Below are 6,685 nucleotides of genomic sequence, written 5' to 3'. Positions count from 1 at the left end.
TCCTGAGTGACAGTCAAGCAAGGAATTTCTTGTCCTCTTTTTGCATTGATTTTCAGTGGAAAGGTTAGAGAATTCTAGGTAAAATAGATTAGCAAAAAGATTCATCTATACAAATCAGTAGTTGATGAAATAAAAGGATATTGTAGTGGAATTGGACTCATATAAAATTTCCCAGCATTGCTAAATAACTGTGAAACTAGGGTAGTTGTTTACTCCGGGCCTCAGTTTATTCTCCAAAATTGAAGAGGATGAGTCATATGGACATTCTTTTCTGTTACAATCAGAGAGCCAGACTGAAGAAAGTGCAGAATTCCATTAATGGGTAAAGGGGTAGTACATATGGAAAAAAAAATCTGAACACAATAAAATTCAAGCTTAGGTAAATGAAAGCTAAACATATAATTGCCGCATAAAAATTGAGGTCGAATTCTCATTCTTCCAATCTTCTATTACAGTCCAAGCTGGTGATTATTTGAGTATAAATGTAGCTACTGGGGAAAAAAAACTGAATTATTGTCTATTAGACTTTTTAAAATGACAAAACTGTAACTGCTTATGTCAGGCTTCTTGTTTGTACCTGCACATGTGCATGACGCCATGTCCTTCTGCAATGCCTTCCTGTCCTTTACATAATTTTGATTTTTATTAGTAAAACAATTAACTCCCTTTCATAGAAAGGGAGGATATGTCTGCCCTCCTAGAGAAGCAAATTATCTGACTTGAGTCCATTATTTCCATAAACAAGTGGAAGAATTTTTATTACATTGTCTCTTTAACAACTGCAGACTGAGAACATGGAGTATTTCTGACTTTTCATCTTAATTTACCCTTTTCTCTCCTTAGGTGAGTCAAGCAATAGAAGGAATATCTACTGGATCCTAGTCTGCATTTCTATCCCCAAGATGATCTGTGACCTTGGTTGTAGAATCAGTTCTGAAGGTCCCCATCTGCAAAGCTGCACTGGTTAATCAGCTGAATCCAAAACCCAATACATCTGCTTGTTCTTATTTTTAGACTTTATTTCCCTAAATGAAATAAATGAGAGTAATATTAGTTACATCAATGACACTACTAAAGCATTCATTGAGTTTCAATAATAAGAGTAACAATAACAATAAAATTTTATAGCTCTTTTTCTCAAAGGAAATTAGAACACTTTACCAACATTATTGTCTCATTAATCCTCATGTCTTTGAAAAATAGAGCAGTGTGGGTGGATGGAAGCATATGAGATGGGGGGGAGTCAGCCAGACCTGTTTTCCATTTACCTACCTGGAAATCATTTAGGAAATGAGTAAATGAGATAATGTGCATAAAGTACTTTCTTGCATGGTAAGCACTGTACATATAATTCTCTCTCCTTCTCTATCTCTCCTACCAGCCATTGCTTCTCTGACATTCCTTTCTCATTCTCCCTTATCCTATGATAGTTCAAGCTAAGACAAGTTTATTGGGATTATGGGGTTCTGTGTTTTTCAAGGGGAATTTTTGGCCCAAAAGTATTCTGATTCCTTCTGAGAGAAAAAAAAATTATAAAAGTTTACTATTGTTTAACTGGCATAGCCTGGACAATCCTAGCTCCTGCTTTCAGCAAAGTCTTTAGGTGAAGGATACATAACTCATCACTTTCAGCATTATTCTTCTTAGGTTAAAATGAGTCTTAAGTTTGAGACTTAAGATGTTAGACCTTGAGCTTCTGGGTGGAGAAAAAAAAATCTGTGAGTGGAAATAGGCCAAAAACTAAAATGGGATAGACATAGAATTCCAATCATCTGAACTATAATTCCATGCATGCCAGATTCTCTCTATGCATGTCCCTGTGGTTGCCCAAATGCCTTTGCAACAGTGCTGACTAAATGTTGTAGCCTTATCCTTGGAGCATCATGGGAAAGACTGCCTGCCCCAGCTGGGTCAAGATGGTAAGCAGAGAGCAATATATTCGAGGCCAGGGAGGTTGTGTTGGTCCTGCTGGTGGTAGGTTAGGAGGAATGGTAACAAAAGCCCTCTACCTTCTGAGGTAGAGTATCTTGGAATTCCATCTTTAAGATTCAACTGGCTTTTGCTCAGCCCAGAAACCTGAGTGGCGATTTCCTCTGCATTTCTGATTTATGATGAGGTTTTTTGTAACTTCAAAAGTAGTGAGGGTTTTGTAACTGCAAAATGTGGAATTTTATCCTCTGGGAAGTAGTAGAATGCTTGTCATTTTGAGATGCATGTGGACAGAATAACATTCAAAAAAGAAACAGTTACAACTTTGCTAGGACTTTGCCCAGAGCAAGAATTATTAAATGTCTGTGTTTCTTCAGATATACACATGGACTGCCAGACACACCAGGAAACATTTAGATTTGTGGGATACTAAATTTTATGATGTCTTGGTAACTCGTGGCTTTAGGGGAAAAATCATGGCTGTAGGAGTTATCTGAATCTTAATGGACTTGTGATGTCCTGTCACTGGCTTGAGGACCACTTTCAATCTCTGTAAGAACTGAGCTCATGCATGCACACAGAGCGAAATGACAAGAAACACAGCTTCTGGTCAGAAGGAACAGGGATGCAATGAATAAGCTTTTAGAAAAGCATTAGCAAAGGGGACTAATTTATGACATAGTATTTTAAGATGCAAATTTGCATAGTTTGGCTCAAATAATCACATAGGAAGACAAAAATAATGTTGTAGGATTACAAGATTGTAGGTTTTAAAGGTGGGGGAGCAAACGAAAGGGTGGTTGCAATTTAAAGCATATAGCAAAGCCCAACCATGTAAAATTCGGCAAAAGAAAAGCTGGACTGAACCCTGGGACGTTTTCTCAACAGGGAGTTGTATTACTGAGAAGTCGAATCTCCCCAGGGTTGCTGTAAATGCTTCACTACTCATGTCATTTCACATGAAATACATAAAGCTACTGCAGGAGGTGGAGCAGGTGACCTGGCAAGTCTCCTGTCTCTAATTTCTGTGATTTAAAGGTTCTGTGCTATTACCCAGCAAGAAGCACTGCTTTTTAGTGATTCCATTTGTAAAATGACCCTACAGGTGTTTTCTCTCAGCTTCCACCTTTGTGGAACTATTTTTTTTCCTTTTCCCACCTTATTCAGTGAGATTCAGATTATAGTATTTGGCATCAAAGGTGTAGAAGAAGGGTTAAACAGAAGTAAATGTTTGCTTACTAGCAAAAAAAAAAATTAAGAGAGGGGGAAACCTGAGGGAAGGTAAAAAGATCACGACCCACACTAGAGAGTTTCACTACCTCTAAATGGAATTTTGATTTAGATGTGACATTCCTGTAAGAAAAGCTGTATGGAGTACAGAAAAACTGCACATTAATCTTCCTTTTGACAGCACAGAAGTAAAACAAACAAAGGTGCTAATTTAACACTGGCTTCTTCAGGTTCTCAGATTGTAATTTAACTCTCTAAGGAGTCACAGGGTAATGACAGACTTTGGATAACACTGAGCATTTACAACTCCTTAAAAGCTTTTTAGACAATTCTGGAATGAAATCCTTGTATGTCATTTACATGATCTATGAAAAGCTTTATCTTTCTGTCCAGATGGACCTGGAGTCACAAGAAGAGAAATCTTCAGAAAGTAACCCTAGCTGGGTTTTAATTTTAAGTGCAGGGTCATGTCTGAACCTTTCCTCCTCTTTTGTGAATGGGGCACACTATGGATAGAAAATATGGGATGCTCAAGGCTGTACTCTGCTGCCGCAGAATTCATGGTTGATTGTGGGTTTCCAGAATAAAACATTTGTACACGGATTTGAATGCAGTGACTTAGAATGGAACAGCATTAATTACCTACTAAGACAGAATCTATTATTACAGAAGTATTGGGTCTCCAGGCTAAAAAAAACAATCCACACAGAAAAAGGAGAAAAGCAGTACAATATCTCTTCCCATCCACTCTCCCATCCTATTTTTTCTTTCTGCTATATTCTCAGACATTGTCTCAAAAACATCATCCAATTTAGAAATCTTGTTCTAGGAAAGAAAACAGAACAAGCAGAGGAAGAAAAATAGTTATTAGAATAAGACACACAAAAGCTTTTATTTTCCTCAGGAATTGGATGGAACTAAGAAACTTCGAGCTTTTGCTAAAGAACACGAATGCCATTCCCCCTCTCCTGAAGCTTGCAACTCTTGACTCTGCAGCTGATATTAATTGTATGTGTACTCTTTCTATAATGGATCTACCCACTGATTCACATTCTCTGCGTCCTTAAATTTTTCTTGTGGGTGTATTTTTCCATTTACTTTCCCTGGCACTTAGTATTTAGCTACTTATAGCATTTACTTTGCAATTCTGTAACTAATTAAAATACATTTATCTTCCCACAAAGAATATGTGTGTGTGTGTGTGTGTGTGTATTCCTAATCAGCACAGAATTGCTGATTTTTAAAAAAAATGTTTGTTGAGTGAAGAAAATGAATGAATGAAACTGTCAACAAATACATCCCTGTTTATTAGTATTGGGACTAGAATAAATATCAAATTCTGTGAGTACAACCCAGGGCTGAGATTATATCTTTGAAATAATCTTGAATTATTCTTACAAATATACTTATTAAGAACTTGGAATGTATGGTGTTAGAAAAGATTATGCTGAGTGAAGTTAGCCAATCCCCCAAAAACAAATGCTGAATGTTTTCTCTGATATAAGGGGAGGGGGGAGACTCAAAGTGGGATAGGGAGGGAAAGCATGGGAGGATGATTATTTCTAGATAGGGAAGAGGGGTGGGAGGGAAAGGGAGGGGGAAGGGGAATAGCAAGGATGGAGGAATGTGATGGTCATCATTATACAAAATATATGTAAGAAGATTTGAAGTTTGTGTCAGCATACCTTATATACAAAAAGAGATATGAAAAGTTGAGGTATATATGTGTATTAATAATTGTAATGCAAAAAAGTACAAGTATAATAGCATAATTTGGCATGAACAAACTTTATATACCGAGTTTTGAACAATTTTGCTGTAAATGGGTAATAATGAGTGTAACACATTCAACTATTGTCACGTATGTAAAAAAATAAATTAAAAAAAAAGAACTTGGAAATCCATTGCTTGAAAACTTTTTAAAGTGAAAAACTTAAGGCTTTACAAAATATTCCATTTATTTTATGTACAACTGTTATAACTTTTATGTAATATTCATAGCTGATATATGTTCTTAGAAATGTCCACACATTGATATTAGTTCTGGTATGTGAATCTTTTCAGAAAAAATTAATCTCCATGATGTTAAGAAACAAGACAAAGATGTTGTCACTGTTGTTAATAATATTCAACACTATATCAAAACCTCTAGCCAAGACAAGGAAAGTAAGGAGAATAAAAAATGACAAGAAAAATACAAAATCGCCCTTAAAATAAAAAAAAAATTCATAAAAGTTTTACATTAATCTGTTATTTGAGCTCATAAGAAAATTCAACAGTTGCTTATAAAAATATCAACAATCATTAATTCAATATAAATCAGTAATAAATGCATAGAAAATGCAGTTGACTGAGTATTATGTTTACAATATTCACAAACTATTAATAGACCTTAGGATCTATTTGCTTTGTTTGCAAAGTAGAGATCTATTCTTTTTGCTAACAGAAGTCTGATGGTGAGCAGATTCCTATTTCCCAATAAAAGAACACCATTCCCACCCAGTGCAGGGGTCAATTCCAAAAAGCCTAAGACAATCACTGATTTTTACCATATGGAGCCTTGTTTGTCATTGATTTCAGGGTAACCATCGAGATAGAGTGGAAATGTGATGTTCTTCCTCAGATTTGTTTGCTCCTAAAGATCATGCCAGTAACTTTTCTACTAGTTTTTTCCATGTTTGTATGTGAATGCCTGTGTGGTAGCCACCCAGTGACAAAGAGAGCAATAAGTCAAAAGACAGAAGAGAAATGTGAAACATGGTTCATCAGAAAGATGGAAAAACCCTGCATCTGTAATGATTACTGAAGCCACTGAATTGACAAAATGTTTAACACAATACTCTGTAATTCTTTTTTTTTTTTTCTACTAGGGATTGAACCTAGGGACACTTAACTACTGAACCACATCCCCAGCCTTTTATAAAATATTGTGTTAGAGACGTGGTCTTACTGAGTTGCTTAGGGCCTCCCTAAGTTGCTGAGGCTACATTTGAACTCACAATCCTCCTGCCCTAGCCTCCTGAGCCACTGTGATTACAGGTATGTGCCACCATGTTGGGGTGGAATTCTTATTGTATAAAATCACTATACATTATACAATTTAAATCATTTTCATAAGTGTTTAAGTTAACTGCAGATCTTCACAACAAAGATATACAAAATAAATAAAAGAAATAATAGACTCTGGGATATTATTTGTGAAAAACTGACCCAATCAAGAATTAGCATCTAAAAAAAAAGTGTGTGCGTGTGTGTGTGTGTAATAAAGAGAGAGACAAGGAGGTAGAGAGAGAGGAGGGGAGGGGAGGGGAGAGGGTGGGGAGGGGGGAGGGTGGAGGAGTGGGAAAGGTAGCAGAATGACAACAGTTACTGAATAGGCATTATGTAAAAATGTGGATGTGTAACCGAATGTGATTCTGCAATCTGTATTTGGGGTAAAATTGGGAGTTCATAACCAACTTGAATCTAATGTATGAAATATGATATGTCAAGAGCTTTGTAATGTTTTGAACAACCAATAAAAAAA

General features: G+C 36.1%; 1 long non-coding RNA gene across 1 annotated transcript in view; it reads right to left on the bottom strand.

Moving 5' to 3' along the window:
* Window positions 1–205: 205 nt before the first annotated feature.
* Window positions 206–6,685, bottom strand: part of LOC125610587 — an 11,864-nt gene continuing 5,384 nt past the window's right edge. The window contains exon 2 of the long non-coding RNA XR_007340594.1: window positions 206–1,025. This is a non-coding gene — a long non-coding RNA (uncharacterized LOC125610587). The remainder of the gene's footprint in view (window positions 1,026–6,685) is intronic.

This window comes from Marmota marmota, unplaced genomic scaffold (genome assembly GCF_001458135.2).
Source record: "Marmota marmota marmota unplaced genomic scaffold, marMar, whole genome shotgun sequence".
Taxonomy (NCBI): Eukaryota; Metazoa; Chordata; class Mammalia; order Rodentia; family Sciuridae; genus Marmota; species Marmota marmota.
Note: the sequence above shows the minus strand (reverse complement) of the source record. Positions and strands in the feature narration are given on the sequence as shown.